General features: G+C 34.6%; 1 protein-coding gene across 2 annotated transcripts in view; it reads right to left on the bottom strand.

Annotated features, from left to right (window-relative positions):
- POU6F2 (POU class 6 homeobox 2) overlaps positions 1 to 13,337 on the bottom strand; it is a 462,677-nt gene extending 449,340 nt beyond the window's left edge. For both annotated transcript variants that reach the window (XM_011376695.1, XM_011376696.1), the window contains exon 1: positions 13,288 to 13,337. The gene's annotated coding sequence lies outside the window, so the exon portion shown is untranslated. The remainder of the gene's footprint in view (positions 1 to 13,287) is intronic.
- Between the last annotated feature and the right edge of the window lie 4,942 nt (positions 13,338 to 18,279).

The raw sequence follows: 18,279 nt of genomic DNA, 5'->3' as shown, positions 1-18,279 counted from the left end.
GGGAAGGGAAGGGAAGGGAAGGGAAGGGAAGGGAAGGGAAGGGAAGGGAAGGGAGGGAAAGGGAAGAGAAGGAAGCACCTCTGCAGTAAAGTGAAAATTCAAAAAGCCCAAGACCTTATTTTTTCAAATTCCCCTTTTTGGGGTGGGGGGAGGATTCTCAGTCTGACAACAGTTTCAATAAGACACCAATATCACCTGCTTTGTGCAAAAACAGGTTGAAAGGAATTGACCAGAAAATGGGTGGTGTGGGAAGTTCTATTTTCATGTGAATAGACTTCTCACCCACAAGAGGAGAAATTTTATATCATAATGGTAAGTGACAAGAATCTAATATCCATGGTCCTCTACATCCACACAAAAGTTTGATATATTTTTCCTCTTTGTCCTACTACTAGTAGGAGGCGGAAATCTCGAGTAAATAAGTTTCTTTATCAGACTCCATCTTTCCTTTGGTGGGCTGTCCTAACATCAAAATGTGGGCCCATGGGAAATTAGCAGGCCCATCTGACTGCAGATGTAAAGTCTTTTTTTAAGGAGTTCTGTAAATAATAAAGTGAACATAAAGTGAAGAATTAAAGAAAGGATCTTATTTATTGCTCCCTTAAAATCCCAATACAATAAAAGAACTGAATGCATTAGGCACCTATTTATTTTTTATTAATATATAATTATAATTTTTCCTAAAATTAAATAATGGATGGTGGATCAGGGATACACTTTATATTCATTTGCTCAATAACATAATTTGACCCCCTGTGTTGTGATGTGGTATCAATTTCATGTGCTGACTTGAACCAAGAAACCAGGAGGTAGAATGATCCCTCACTTTTAATGTTTCCTTTAAAACTCTATTTCTGACAAAGATTTGGTCCAACTGGAAAACCATCAAGAAATATTGAAGGAAAACAGGTGTAAATAGATAAGGAAACCTTCAAAGATCTTAATGAACAAATTCTTTGACTCATATACTTGTCTACTTTCTTGAATTCTAGCATACACTTCATTTGTATTCCATTTCGACAATTTTCCACACTGCTGGGCTCTTGCAGGAGATTTTATCAAGACTCAGCACATCTGTCTGAACAATGGTCATGTCTCCTGCCTTTGATTCAAGGTAGTTACTGAGAGAAAGGATGTAGATATGGAAGAGTGGCAGGCCAATATATAAGATATACTATAATAGATTATAAACCCTAGGCAAAATATATCTTTACCAAGCATATGCTCATGTCTGATGTTCCAAAGCAGTAAGTACTTTGTTGAAGATCATGGTGATTCATTTCACCAAATCATCATATTTTTTCTTAACATCCATAAGTTTTAACATAACTGAATTATAAGTAAAAGTTAAAGGAGTTATTTAAGAGGAAACTCTACTTGGTCCTTCATCCACAACACAGAAATGCAAATGAAATTAATGCTTTGTGAACATTTCAAACTACTGGGTAAAGAAGAGATTCTTTTTCAGCCCCATTCTTGCCTCCAAGGCCACCAACATTGAAAATGTCACTTGACAGGAAGAAATTTGGTTAAAAACAGTTAAACAGAATAAAAGATACCCTTTGTTTATTTTGTTTTGTTTTGAAGTAGAATTGAAATTCTCACAATACTATTAAAACATTTTCCAAAATGTGAGTTAAGAAATATCTCCTTGGTAGAACTGCCGATTTCCCATGACCATAACTCTTAATTACAACAATATAATTATTTCATAAAAATTAGTTTAGATATGCTAATGCACATTTGGCTAGAATTTAGTTGAGTGTTTATGAGAATAAAGAGAGAAAACAAGCTCATTTTGCAAATTTAATGCTTGATTTCAAAACTGTCAATAATGTTAATCAGTTAAAAGATAGATAGATAGATAGATAGATAGATAGATAGATAGATAGATTGATTGATTATAGTTAGATAATAGAATGTTAATCAGTTAAAAGATGAAAGACAGAGAAAAGAATTTCTAAGGCTATGAATCTCAAAGAGTGAGGACTATTATAAAATATAAACTTGTTTTATATTTTATATATTTTATGTACATTGTATGTTATAAAGTATAAATATATTATATATTATAAAATATAAAATTGTTTTTAAATCTTCCCTGAAATTGTCTACAGAGATTAGCTCCTCATACATACAGAACAGTGCCTACTGTTTAAGGTCTGTTGGGTCTGAAGGTGTATCTATAGGAGTATTAGGAGATCAAAGTCAGTGTGATTCCTTGTTTAGCTAGGAACAATTCTTTATGGAAGCCTACCAGAGAGCACAAACCTACTCTTCTGTCCTTCCACTCATTATCTATTGTTTTATAGATTATAAAAGAATCATTTTCCAAACCACTGGGTAACACCCAATTATAACAGATAACGATGGCAACAATAAAATTCTTGTATAGGAAATGAATGAGTCACAGATTCTTAGGAGGAGGAGGAAGAAGACAAGAAAACAGAGCAAGGAAAGGAGAGAGGAAGAAGAGACAGGAAGAAGGGAGAGAGAGAGAGAGAGAAAGGAAAAGGATGAGGATAGAAAATGAAAGAGACACAGAAGAAACGAGATATTTCTGTCATAAAAATCTGCCTTCATCAAGAGAAGATACTAAGAATCGTACTTTACAAAGATAATGATTAGAGCCATGTTTCAATTCTATGATTTTGTGAATAATTAAGCGTTTACACTCTGGCCTCTAAAGTCCTCAGGTTAAATTCCAGTTTTGCCACGTACTGTCTGTGTGATCCTGTGCCACTTCCTTAATCAACTATTTAGCAAAATGTTGATAATAACAGTACTTACCACACAGATCTGTTGTGAGGACTAAAATATGCTTGTAAAATGCTCAGCACCTAGTAAGTGCTCACTAATTGGTCTATTATTATTAGTGTTGTAATTTTTGAGATGACTAAATATCTAACCCTTTTCTGAATTAAAAAAAGTTATTAAACATTATCTCATTAAACATTAAACAAAGCTTCTCACTGAACACACACACATGCACATACACACACACACACACATGAATACATGACTAAATTCCCTCCACATTTTTTCTCCTGTGGATTTGTGATTGGGGCAGGGAGGAGTTACATTGTTTAATATTCATTGTCTCCTTTCTCACTCTTACAAATAACTTTCGTTCATTTTAAGAGGCACTATGATACAGTGCATTAGAATCACCTATAAAGCTATTTTAAAATGCCAATACTCGGATGAGTTGAATCAGTTTTCTAGGAATGAGTCAAAGGTTGTCCCAGGTGGTTCTAAAAGGCAGCCAGAGTTAAGAACTTGTGTAGAGGAAAAACTGAAAACCCTTAGAAAGACTGTCTGGATTCAAAACGCACTTCTATTCATTAGCAATGTGGGTATCAATAAGACATATAACCACTGAGTTAGTTTTCAGTTCCATAAAATGGAAATGATGATTTGTAGCTGCTTCTCACAGGTGCGGGTTTCAAATGAAAAAATGAATATTAACAATATGCCCTGCAATTTGCTCTTGAGAATCTGTCTTGAGCCTTGGATAAGGGAGCACACTACCTTTAACCCTATCAGTGAAGCATTATCATTCCCTATACAAGGTACTTGTCCCAGCATCCGTGGGGAAGAACAGAGAAGGAGAAAACATACATCCACCCAACCGCCAGTTCCATTGAATTAATTCTGGGAAAGATTTCACAGTCAGCTCATATTTCCAACTCTTATACAAATATAAGATTTTATTACTACCCACTTCACTTTCTTCTTAACATATGTGAAGTGATGTGGTTAAGACGAATGAGCAGAAACATATTCTAAAAGAAATGAATCACAGTTGAAGGATTGGTCTGACAATATAAAATATAGAAAACAACAATTTAATTGACATTAATTACCACGAATTTCTTCTGGTCTCTTTTTCACTAATCTAGGTATACTAACTGAATCATGCATTAAAAACATATATCTCTGTCAATTATCTCAATAAATAGTATTGAGGCCCATGAAAGAAAATAAACTACACATTTCGTTATGTTGAGTTGGTGTCTTGGAACAAACATAGAGATTTAAAGTTATAATGTATCTGATTGAGAACTAGTGTATTATGTCATGATCTCTTATTCTTACTTGTTACTAAATACAATGTTATGATCTTTATGCTATTTTAATTGGTTCGAGTGTTCAATATATAAATGACAAATATCTATTCTTCCAGCATAAAGCTATCTTTCATTTTTAACATTATACTTCACCTTCTCTCTTGAGATACTACTTATGAGTTCTTTTGGTGGAGCAAATCCCATTTGGAAGATTCTGGAATTTTTTGTGCTAAGAGAAATAAAACATCTCTACTTGATAGTCTCATTGCAGAGAATAACTTATTTTTTAAAAGCTAGATGCTCATCAATAGAGAACGGGTTACTTATTGGGGTAAATATTTCTCAATATATACAAATATTGAATTATTATGTTATATACCTGAAAGTAATACAATAATGTATGTCAATTATATCTCAATTAAAAAAAGAAAGAGAACTGGTTAAATAAATCAGTGTATATTCATAAAAGGAAAACTATAGAGAATGATGAAGATCTAGTTATAGTAACATGAGATGTTCAATGTGTGTGGGCACTTTACTTATCACTTTATACTCTCCTGTGTTGTTGAAATTTTGTCATAAGCACATATTACTTTTATAATTTGTTTGATAAAAATTATTTTTAAAAGACTCATATGATTCTATCATGTAACTCACCTCAATCAACTGCATATAAGAATTGTATTCATGTTCTGTAGATTTTACACTGATGTTCCACTCTCTATTTGATGGATAATGGTAGAAAGAGAGAAAACAATCCCCCTTGATATGTTTCAGCACTTGTAGAAAGTAGCTATAAAATGGAAGTACCTGGCAAAACAAAGTGCCCCTGTTTTTGGAAGGAAATAACCACAATAATCATACTTTTGTAGTATATTGATCAACTATGTACATGGATTTCTATAATAATCTTGATTTCTAAAAGTTGAAAAGTATTTTTTCATTTTCTTGAACAACTTAGCTGAGTGGAGCAGTATTTTAAGTAAACGTCTATCATAATTTTTTCATGTATTAAACTTGAAAACAGAGACTTAAAATATTTTTAAATTATTAGAGGTTAAATAGTCAAGCATTCCCAAAATATCTAAGATGCGTGTGTGTATGTTTTCACTAGAGTGCCTCATTTTCATTTTCACTCTAAATTCTTTAATCCCTGATAATCTAGACATAGTAATTCACAAATGGGAAAAGTTTTCAAAAAGGAAACGATTTTAGTTCCTAAATTCAGTATTAGCATTTTGCCAGAATTCAAAATATGATTGTCTTGATTGTTTTGAGCAATAATGTTATCCTTTGTTTCCAGAAACCTTTTGAATATTACTAGAAACACCTTTTATATTAGCAAAATTAGAAATACACTAAGAAATACACTTAAGAATGTGTAAAAACTCACTCTGTTAAAGAAATATTTAAAACAGAGAAAATGAATATAGCTGTGATCTACTTTTCAGACCCAGAATACCATCTGCTGACATGAACAGTGAGAATTTTTCAAATTGGGGTTCTCATATCACAGCCAAATTTCCACAAAATCTCTTATTTTCCCAAATTCTGACCTGAGGCATTAAATCCCACAATCATCACTTCTGCCTACCATTCAACCAGCATCTTGTCAAATATGGCTGCAAGATTAAGTTTCCCGATTCAGAATTCAATATTGTAACCCTAAGGTTATAAGATCCAAGATGGAACATTCTGTAAAAAAAAAAAAAAAAAAGGATAAAATTGTTTCAGCCCAGAGACTACAGTTTGCCCTGATCATAATGATGAATCATCAGGATTGACACTAAGTGAAATGAGCTTGATGTTCTTGGCTTTATTCGTGCACATTAAGCAGCATTTTACATTTGTCCCAACTCTCAACCTTTTCTCCAAAAGATTGAAAGAGCCTTGTTTTCTAGTGTTATTTAAAGCTCACAAAGTTAACTAGCTCTGTCTGAAACAAGTCTGGCCTCCTACAACCTAGTTCTGTGTGTCTGGCTCCATTCTCACCCATGCTGGCCTTCAATTTTAAAGGAATACAACTGAAGATTTAAGAAACATCTACTTGTTTTTTCATATAGCTTCAATATCAGTTAGGGTTTCTGACATCCATGCTTTTGTGTTTGTGCAATATTTATCTCTCACGCTCAACAACAATTTCATTTTAAAATATCTGTATATAAATTCTGCATTGAAAACTAAGCTCTCTATAAATGACACACTTTATTCTTTTAAAGAGGAGTTTACCTGAGTTCTGATCCATGCTAAAAACACTATTTAACAGGTATTTAATTTTTAAAGTATATTTGTTTCTTTAAGTTTTTAGGTGTTAGGAATCAATATTTTCTTCTTAAAATGGTTTCTAATTGTTTATAAAAAAATTCAAAGTCATAAAATATGCAAACTGTCAACATCATATCAACAACCAGAAACATCTATTTTAATAAGGTTGCTATTTCACAGCACCCAAGCACTGGTTAAACTCTTATAAAAAAACTCTGAAATTAAAGTGTTCCTTAATTTTAAAATCTGTATTCCATGGCACAAGCACTATAAAGTTTTTTTTCATTTTGTCTTTTAATTTTATTTTTCCTGTTCTACAGTATTGCTTTACTGCTTACTTGTATGATCTAAAATTGCTACCTAAGACGAAGTAAGATTATAAAATAACTTAACAAAAATAGTAACTACAGAAGCAAGTGTGTTGATGAGTTTTCTGCTACCGTTTTGCTTTGTTTTGCTTCAGGTCTTGTCTCTCTTTCCAGTGCCCTTTGCTGCTTGGGCAGCCCACAAGGATTTACTTTTCACTTACTACTCATCAAACTGACTCTGGATTACAGTAGAAAGAAAAAGGAAAGCTGATGAAGAAATGACAGTGAAGGAAGAGAGCAAAATACCAGAGCAATGCATCTGAGTAACTATTTCTTTTTCACACAAGGTTTCAACACATTAATTGCATCTTTGACCTTAGGAGATGAGAACTGGAAATTGTATGGGTCTCTCTTATCATAGAGAGAACTAAAAATTTAGAATATTCTATTTATACTCTTTTTGTTGTTGTTGTTGCTGTTGTTCTTAAGGCTAGAAAAATGCTGCTGAAGGGAGTAAGGTTGTAGTTCGCCAGGAATCAGTTTCAAGTATCAACAGCTGATCTCTGTCTTTTGAGAAAAGAGTCCTTCATATTATGGGGGTTTTAAAGGTAGTGATAAAACAAAAAGTATTTTCTGAAACCAGTCAACTTAAAAAAGAAAATGTTTTAAAACCTAGAAAGTTGCCTTAGATAGAAATAATCAGAAATGTTTTCAGTTATTTTGCTACTATTTACATACAATGGTTTTATATTTAGAAGAATAAGTAGCTCTGAAATAACAATAATATGGTCAATTATAGTTGGGGTAAAGAAAATAGCACAAGCATAGAGAAAACCAGGAAGGATATTATCAAATAAAAATTAGACAATATTTACCATATCATCTCACATTGCAGAATTGGGAAGGACAAGAAAATAATAGAAAAAAAAAATGACTCTTACTGAAATGTAATGACAGTCTCTCATAACCACTTCTCCAATTTAAGATTCAGAAGAAATGTGTAAAAAATAGAATTAGTACAAATTTTTATTACAATTTTGGACTAGCTCAGGACAATATGGCTAACAGAGTAATTGACATGTGATCCCAGAACAAGGCTTGACTTGGTAATTTACTTTATTGGGCACATACTTCACCTTACAATAAGAAGCAGAAAGAAGCAGCAGAAGCAGAAGCAGAAGCAGAAGCAGAAGGAGAAGGAGAAGGAGAAGGAGAGGGAGAGGGAGGAGGGAGAGGGAGAGGGAGAGGGACAGGGAGAGGGAAAGGAAAAGGAAGAGGTAGGAGAAGGAGAAGAAGAAAGGAAAAAAGAGGGAGAGAGAAAGGGAGGAATGAAGGAGAAAAAGAACATCAGTGAAGGTTTGAAATTATATTTAAAGCAGCTATTAGCTCCCAAGTAAAAGTTTGGCCACAAAATACAAATTAATTTAGAAGTTGTATAATTTGGATTTTCAATTAGTGTTCAAATAAATATTGTCATATTTATCTTTTTGCATATTTTTTCTTCAAGCCTAATCCTTCCACATTTGTGTCTTATTTCACAGCCTTACTTTCCACGTAATAAAATGTTAGAAAAAAGCAACGATATCACAATGTAATTGAAAAGTGGAGAGTTGTAGTACCTGCAGACATTAGTTAAATTCTAATTTTGGCAAACAATAAAGATTAAAAAAAAGATGCTTTAAATTGTTTGATAAAATGTAGTTTACACGGCAAAGAAACATTCAATAAAAGAATGCCTTCTTTCACTCACCTCTAGAACAATATAAAAGATTTTACATATAGGAAACATGTTACATTCAAACTTTCCTTCATAAGCATTTATTTTTTAAATATTTTAGTGATCTTTCTGCATATTCTAGAGATATGAATCCAAAAGCTTAAAATTCTTAAACACTGAAATGATACTTGAATAATATATATAGTTTCATTAATTGAACTTAGGAATTGAAAAAGAAAATCTGATTTCAAGGCCAGATTTCATGTACTGGTTGTTTAGCATTATTAACAGTATGGTAAAGTATTACTAATATTGATAAATTTTACTTTAACGGACAAAATCGGCTTCACAATTTAAACATCTACTCAGGTAATATACTGAACTTCAATTTAAAAACATTTTAAAGGTAATAAAAATTGAGTTCGTCTGATAAAAAGTAAAAAGCTAACATTAATGTTCCTCTACGTGTAAGTGGAATATTGAGTAAAATGTGCAAGACCAATTAGAAATATGTACTATAAATTCGATTTTGGTGAGTCCTGCACTTGCAAAAGGAATACCAGCACTGTTTTGTATTCAGAAAGAATAATCCTTAATTAATTTGTATTTTTCCAGTATCTATACTGCATACTGTAATACCCTGAAAAAAGTATTCTCAATTAAATCCAAACAACAATTTTCCATCTCCAAAATGCATAAATTTGTTGAAGTGATGTCAGTTTCAAAGAAGACATTCACTCACATCTACAAAAATGATTTCCTGAAGTATATGAGAGTTATTCTTGGCATATGTAAAACAGGGTTAGTTTGGCCTCAAAGTTTAATTTTTATACAGAGGGCATGAAAATCAGTCTAAATGGACCAAGAACACTCTGCAAGTGTGTTATTACTGCTGGATCTCCTCTCCCCAGGCCACGTCCACTTCACATCAGCTCGAATATGTTCTAGATAAGCACATTGTTCTTAAAGCCACATTAAATACTTTTTGGAACAAGGGAATGTGTAAAATTGTTTTGATACCAGAACAATGAAATATTTTTATGTCTTAAAATCATATGAGAAAATATGCACCAACATGCATTAGGCCAAATGCACTGTTACCCTCACTCCCCTTCTGAGCCATTAGCATACGCTGAGCATTGTCTGGGACAACTGCATTCTTTTTCTAATGTTCCATTTTCAAATACTTTAAAATGCCTAAATTTACCTTGAAAAACAGAGACTCGTTTTACTGGTAAGGAGACTTGCAAAAGTTTTTGATTACACTTGTGATGCTATTAAACATGGTTCTTCACTTTTGTGCCATGTCCACTGCAAGTGTACCAATGAGCACTTTTAACCATCTGTGTCTCTTCTATTCCCTGCAAATGCTTAGATATGCTTGATAAATATTTTTATCTAATTTGCCTCATCTGTTGTTTTTATTAACAACAATTTTAATATCCTCTATTCTGTGATATTTGCAGAAGTCAATACACAGAAACGTGCAGCCAGCCCAGACCCTCAGGCTTGCACATCAAGATGGCAGGCTGACCAAAGGTCCTCTGGGGACAACAGTGCCAGAAGGAGCATTGGACATGGTGACCCATCTGCATGAGATGAGAAAAAAAATAATAAAAAAAAACAGGAGGTCTGAAATACTGATGAACTAATCTGTCACTCACAAGCTCAGGTCTGCAAAAAAGAAAAGATGCAGTAAACATTTAAAGACCATGAGAGGTAGAAATGTGAGACTTCATTTTTAAATGATATTCAGAACCTGCTTAACTGTTTAGTTTGAAGTGATTTGAAAAACTATCTGCAGGTAACAATTCATCCCATAGTTAAAGGAGTTAGGGAGCTGGCTACATACAACTATCAAAAATTCCATTAATTTCCAAAAATTAAATGAATGAACTAAGTTTCTGGATCTTGATCAACTAGGCTGGGAGTATGTTCTTATGTACTAGACTGCTTGATTGCTTGCTTGCGGGGAGAGAAAATCCTGAGGGAAAGCCATTATGAGCTGTATCTACTCTATACACTCTCCTGAGCTGGATCATGGCCAGCAACACAGAGGTCCACTCTTCCCCTCTAGTAGAAGCAACTGGATATTTGATCTTAGAGATGAACGAAAAAAACCTAAAGATCATACTGCATGAGAATCTTTTAGTATTCTATATGGAAAATAACATTGAAAATGTGTTATTTGCTCCTCCAACCCCAAGCCATTTAGGAAAAGAACTCAGAACAGAAAAAAAAGAAAAGAAAAAAAATAATAATTATTATTATTCCAATATGTATTTGAGAAGGAACACACACAAAAATGTGCATTATCAAATAGGACTATCACATCTGCTGTATAAGGTGATATTGAATTCAAGAGCTGAAAATAAACCATCTCTTTTTTATTATTGTGACTGCAAAGCAATAAAAATTATTTTCACATTCTTGTCTTTACTGTTAGAAGTAGTCATTTGAGTCAATATTCTTATCTGTGCTATAACAATTAAAAGGAAATCATTTCAAATTTGTACATCATCTTTCTTTTTTATAGCTGTAGATTTGGGTTCAATTCAGATTTTTTGACTTTTATGGTATGCACATGGGATAGTATACTATATTTCTTTCCTTTTGAATACTTAGTGCTTCAGGTTCAAAAAGTAATATGCATTTTAGTTTGTACATTTTTAGTAGAGAAAATTTTACAACTTCATAATCATGGCTTTTATAATTAACAAGCTGATATAAGTATTTGAGTTTTTAAATAAATAATTTACAAGAAAAAATATTCAGAAAACATGTGGCTACTTGGACACAACTATTTACAAAGTATTCATAACAAGTCATTAACATATATAGTACCTGGACATACTGAGCTTTTAAAAATTACTTAGAGTACACACAAAATACAGAGCTATGTAATAATAACAACAAATTTTAAATCCTGACAAATTAGAAGTTAAGTCTAGTATCTGTAATGTGTATACTTTTTTAAAGCATATACTTGAACCTTTTAAAAGTATATATCTTTGCAATTATTTCCAATAAACAACATTGAATAATAAATTAGAAGTATCACACCTGTTTTTTCACCAAGGTTTCTTTTCCCAAGTAAGATAAATATATACAAAATGAAATCCTATTTCTTATTTGGGACTGAAACACAATAATTTTCCACAGTATTAAGATCATACTATCATATATGAAAGAGAAAACATGCTTGCAATCTAAGAAAAGTTTTATTAAACATGACAAGACAGTTAGTTATCAGGAGCTCAAGTTTTATTTACACAAAAAGGTCTTTTTAAACAAGTATTTATTTAATTCTATATGCCACAATAGTATATATACTTCATGTACTTAGTTGTTCATCAGTGAGCACTTGCACTGAAATGGGTATTAACAGTATATAAAATCAGTCCTTACATATTTTCTCCTAACAAATGTATGCCTGGAGACTTCACTTTATATATGTCTGTATAACAAAACCAACTTGAAAGTTTTAAAAATATGTATTGTTCTGTTGAAACAGATATCTACTGCTTTTAAGAGTTTGAGCTCATGGAAACATGGTATTATATGTCTGACATTTTCCATCTAAAAATATATTATGAAGCATGCTGGTATTAATAAACCATGTGCTTTCAGAACCTTAAAGTGCTTTGCTATATTTTTTAGAAAACAGAATAGGATGATACATTTTCCACCATACTATTAACATACAGGAAACAAATTTTGTGCCATCACCTTGCCAGCTTGTCGTGACTGGAAAGTGTGCAAAAAAAAACAACAACAACAACAACTTTTAGGAGTTTATCAATATTTGTAACCATATTGTGATAAGTTAACAGTTCATAATAAGCATAGATAACTTAGAAAAATCTTGGTCAAAAATACATTACAAAAAAAAAAAAGAAAGAAACCACATATATTTTCTTTTTCCTCACCCCACCCCCATCATAGTCAGAAAAATCACCCTTCCTTTGCAGCCGGGCACAAGTATTCCTTTCACCACTCCAGTTATCTGAAGGCAAATGAAAATACAATGATTCTTTGCTGTCCTGATTTAGCTTACAATGCAAACATTTCAACACAAACAGAAAGTACCGATTTAATAGAAAGCATTGAACAGAAAGAGCAAGACTCACTGACCCATTTGGAAGACAAAGACGACAGAACAGGAAAGCTCTAAAAATCAGCTCGTGAGGCCTCTGAGAGATATTCTTCTGGCATTTCATCACAGCAGCCCCAGACCAGTTCACCTCCCTGGATACAGGGAGGAGGAACTAAATAGAGCTGTTTATTAAAGCTGTTGTGCTGGATTGCATTAGGAAACGCAAGCAGACCACCTGGACCTTTCAGATTGTGGCAGTGTTTAATTTGCAGCCTGCCCCTCTGCAGCAGCCAAGACCACTACTACATTTACCAAGCTCAATCACACATCTGGGTTAGAAGTAAAGGCATGTGTATTTATATATTTATATTTGAGAGAGAGGAAGGGAGGGAGGGAGGAGAGAGAAAGAAAAAAGAGAACATAAAAAATATCAAAATAAAAATACTGAGCAGAAAAATTTTAACTACTACCTAGGAAACATAACACTTTATTCTCTTCTCACACTTTATTTCTTTCAGAGATCACAATCTCAACAGAAAATAAATTCTTAAAAATAGATTTTTTAAAACATTCAGATCAAATTATAAACTAGATGTGTTCTTTGATTTTTTATTGTTTTAGTTTTTGTTTTTAAATATTGCAATGAAGTTTTAAGCTGAGGTTTCCTGGCTAGATTTAATGGGTGCCTTTTGCCTTTTGCGCTTTCAGCACTACGCTGGCAGGTAGCTGGAGATACAGATAGAAAGATGGTACTGTAAATATGAATTATGTGAATCATATGGTGAGACCCTTGTGGAAAAAAGGGGAGTTGAGAAATGGCTGACTCCATACCTGACCAATTACAGCTTGCATGGTTCCCGTGTCCTGCTGGGCTGAGAGATCGCAATCCATCATATCTTGTCTTTGAAAAGGAGAATGGGGGTTTCTGGCATGCATCTGTCAATCAACTTCTGCACTCACAACCATCACCAAAAGCAAGGGGGAAAAAAGTCAAGCTGCTCCACCAAATAGGATGAAACTGTCATGTGACCTCCGGCAGACACGCACACACACATTCACTACCTCCATAGAGCGTAAGAATTTTCTGTAGATATGAAATGACATTGACAAATATCCAATACCAAGTAAATAAAGTGAGACAAACAGCTGTTCACCAAAGACAAAACATTGGCTGTAATCTTCCACTAAAGATTTAACAAACATAAGAAAATTTTTTAATGCTCTAGAAACCTATGTTTAAAACAAAAACAAAATTAACTATTTCATATGATAATTGAAACTGATTTCTATATCACCATATATTTTTTTCAATTATAATTAATTATCCTACTTCTCCTAAACTGTCCCTAATGATTTTATTTTCAGATTCTCTAAATGACCTTTTGACAGTATGCGGTAATCTCTGTAGTTTTATTCAACGTCACCTTCCTAAAAAAAGCTTGAAATGTTAACCACCACGTAACACAAATACCCTGATATGTTTTTTATTGGAAATGGATATATACAACCATTTGTGTAAACTGTTATGACTACTCAAATATAAAATATTCGAAGTGTATAAATAGTAGTCACTAAACTTTTCATATTCTAAAAGGTTAGGAAATGATTTACTTTCAGCTCATCTAAACCGATGTAACGTGATGACAAATATTTCCATTTTTTTCATTTATTTTAAGCTATTTGATACCATACTCTAGGATAGATTGATGTATTATGAGTCAGCTACTGTAAGAGTGACATGAATATGATTTAGTAGCTATTTAACCCTTTCAAGATTAAAATCAGAACCTGATTTTCAATACAACCTCACATCTTCTGCAAAGTTGCTCTTTGAAAATACAAAACCATAAGTAGTATATATTAACTTGGTAGCTTTGTGGATTTATTAACGTTTGCATTTGTTTACTTTTTAAACTTAAGTTCATTAGTTGGCATACTCTAACTTTTCAATAATCTTTACAGGAAAACTGTTATTAAAATGGGGATGTTTTTTCAAGGTGCAAAATTAAAGTTAAGTTTGAGAGGTAAAGTTATGAGATGTTTAATACAGAATATATACAATTATGTATAATATAGCATTCTATTACACCATCGCTTAAAAATTAAATAAAAAGAACTTTAAGTAAGGAAAAAAAAAACATTTTCAATATTTTAAAAGAAAATATTGAAAGCTTATAGATTTCCCATTAAGAATTATTCCACAATATAAATTGATTAGCTAGCGCGCGCGCGCGCGCGCACACACACACACGCACACACACACTCACACTCACACTCACATAATTCAGCATCCCCAAACAAAATGAAATCGTACACCAACTGGTAGCCCTCCCGGGAAGTGACGACTGGAAAGGTCCTCCTAAACAGGATTCAAACGCAGTTAGCAGTGAAAACCTGTCTATGTCTCTGGAGACACAGACCTACCCGGGTGTTTCTGCAGTCACCCCAGATTCTAACGCTGCTTGCGCGCGTCGGTCGCCACCTCTGGCTGGGGAGAGGAGGGAGAAAGGGGCAGCCCAGCTGGGAGATCAGCCGCCGTGGGAACAGGCCAGAGCCGTGCCAAACTTGCCCGAAGCCCGTGGGCTCACAGAGGGCATGTGAGGCGCTACTGCTCCTGGCGTCGCCTTCCTGGGATCCTGACCAGGCAGACATCGGACAAACACGGAGTATGGGGAGACCAGGGAAAGTTGCGGAAGAGGGCCAAACTGAGTGGCTTCTGACTCTCCACCCTAGGCAGCACTGTCTTTCTGAGCGCCTGACAGCCCCGCGTTGCATCCTCCTGAGCCCTCGCGGGAGCCTAGCCCTGGAGCCAACTGGGGACAAGCTTAGGGCTGGGTTGCTGACCAGCACCTTTGTACCGCAGCCCAGGTGTCCACTCCCACCACTTCACTGCAGGCTTAACCTCCCCTTGGAATCTAAGCTCCTTGGGCACCTTCCCCAGGAAGGGGGTGGGAGGGTGGCAGATTGCAGGATGAGGCCAAAGACCCCTTTTAAAGCTCCATCCTCCAAATAGGCACAGGCACGATTCTGCTTACAATTGGATTGTCTGCCTGACTCTCTGGCCAATATGAATTGCAATCATTACTAGCCAACACAGAGAGCGCCCTGAGCCAAGCACTGGGTCAGACACTGACATTACATTAGCTCATTAAATCCTCTCTAACTGACTAAGGCAGGTACAGTTATTCCCATTTTACCGATGAGACTCAGAAAATAAAAAAGATAACTGCCCAAGATGAATAGAGCCATGATTTGAACTCGCTCTGAATTTAAAGATAGAGCTTTTAATAGGAAACCCAGAAGTCAAGGAACATTTGGAATAATGGCTACCATATGTAAAATATGGACTCATTTAATAAATATCTATAGACCCTGTACTATGTGCCAGGTACTATAATGTGCTAGAGATACAGCAAAACAGACATAGTTCCTCAGAGATATTACATTTCAGTGGTTAGGATAAATATTCATCTAATAATAATAGAAATGTAAATTTCTAAACTATGCTGTGAGCTATGGAGAAAAGCAAGAGGAATTGACCTAGTCTTAGGTGCGTATGTGAGCAAAGGGGAGTCAGCAAACCTTCCCTAAGCAATTGGCTTAAAACAAACTAAAATTGGAAGAATGTTAGGAAAACACAGGAAAGTGAGAAATTGGGTAATGGGGGTAAACATTCTCCACAGAAGATATGTGCAAAAGGTAGGGAGGAACATGGCTTATTGGAGCTCAAAGAAAGCACCATGCCTTGTGTGGAGCACAGCAAGGGAGAAAGCGGCTAGAGGCAAAGACCAGAACACACAAGATCTCCTAGGTTGTATCAAAGATTCCTTACCTTAGCCAGGAGTACTGTGTGGCCACCGAGAATACTTTAAGTAGTGTAGTCCCACACTTGATTTCAAAAGATGTCTCTGCCTATTGTTAAAAGTTAGGGGTGGGTTGGGGGGGTAATAAAAGTGAATTTGGTGAGACCAGCGAGTTATAGGATGATAGTGCTGATGATGCAGGGAACTGGATGATTTCAAGAGGTATAATTCACAGAGTTTGGTGGTTTATTGATAACAGAACTTAAGGAAGAGGGAAATATCTTTCCAGTTGGCACAAAATGCATGGCTGGTGATGTCATTTACTGAGCTAGGGAATCAGGAGGACGATCAGTTTGCGAAAAGATGGCAGATATCGTATTTTGGTTTGAGATTTATTTTCATTATGATCCTCATGGTAAGAATGATTATCCCCCTTTACCAGAAGAAAAATCTAGGGGTCTGAGAGATGAAGCAACATGCCCGCAATCAGGGAGTAACAGGTAAGTTTTATCTGAAGAAAAAAATCGAGATTCTTGATCCTTGTATTAGACTGTTCTGGAATGAGTTGGTGGTTCTGACATTGTCCAATTGATTAAGACCTTCCTACCAGGAAACCAAGGTAAATTTTATGACCACAACCAATCTTAGGAGCCCCCATAATGAAAAGTCTCCAGATAACATAAATTAGACATCTCAGTTTAGCATGAAAGTGTGGTTGGGACCTTAAGACCCTGCCCATACAAAAAGGTCTCTAAGTCTAGCATGGCAGTGGAAGGAAGGCTATGAAGATAAAAACACAAGGGTAGTTTTGAATTTAGCAACTATCGTAAGATCTCTGGTAGGCACTTTGGATAATACAAAAGCTTGAATAAGACTCGCTTCCTGACCTTCAAAGATTAATAATGTGGTGGGAAACACAGACATATATGTAAATGACTTAAATACAACATAGATGGCTTTTTAAAAAATAAACTAAGTGCATAAAAATTTATCTGTGGTAATTGTTTGATTCTATCTGGTAGAAGATGCTCATATTTTTAGGTACCATAATGTACATACAGGCTTAGATTAGGATCTACTCCACTCCTTACTTCTGACTGAGTTTGGTCTTGGGAGAGTGGCAACTTTTGTGTCATGGGTTTCTTCAGAATTCCTCAGTGGTACTGTAAGAATGGGAGAGATAATGTTTTGTGAGAGCTCATTGAGTTATACTCTGTAAATACACAGCAAATGTCATTTTTGCATATTATAGAGAATATGTATAGATTATAGAGAGGAAGAAAACGATAAATTCTGCTGGAGAATTGAGGAAGACTCCATGAAGATGGTGGAAGGATTTTGACAAACAGAGGGAATCTTGTATTCAGGTGTAAAGAAATAGCATAGGCAAAACCATCTATTCCTCCATCAGTGTGAGTGGCAGACACTTCTAAGTTTAGAGCAATAGAGAACAAATGAAAAAGAGAAGGAAGTATTTCAATTAATTTTTTCTCCGGCTTCCACAATAGAATTTAGGAAAGAAATTCCTTAAATGAAATATTCACCATTACCATCACCTCTTCTGATTTCCTCTCTTCTTAACAAATTTTCATAAAATCATGCTTTTTCCAACACTTTTAAGTTTCCCTCCTTGCATTGCAGATCAGCTAGACCTGCCCTTTTCCCAACACTGACCATCTTGTATACAAGACAGCAACAGGTCACCATAAATCAGAGCAAGCCCTTAACTTCTTAGAAGAGGGATATCCTTAATTTCTTAACCATTAAACCACAAAGGATACTGAGAGACAAATGTTGCACAGAGAACCAAGATAAAGTGGAAGTGCTAGTCACTTCTGTTATTCAATAAATCCTTTGCGATGTTTAAAGTGAGAAGAGATAATACAGTATTCCTCCCATATCCACCGGGGATATGTTCCAAGACCACCAGTGGATGCCTGAAACCGCGGATAGTACCAAACACTATATATTTGTTTTTTTCCTACATACATACCTAGGATAGTTTAATTTATAAAATAGG

This window comes from Pteropus vampyrus, unplaced genomic scaffold (assembly GCF_000151845.1).
Source record: "Pteropus vampyrus isolate Shadow unplaced genomic scaffold, Pvam_2.0 Scaffold302, whole genome shotgun sequence".
NCBI lineage: Eukaryota > Metazoa > Chordata > Mammalia > Chiroptera > Pteropodidae > Pteropus > Pteropus vampyrus.
The sequence above is the reverse complement of the archived record's forward strand: the minus strand, read 5'-3'. Positions and strand labels throughout refer to the sequence as shown.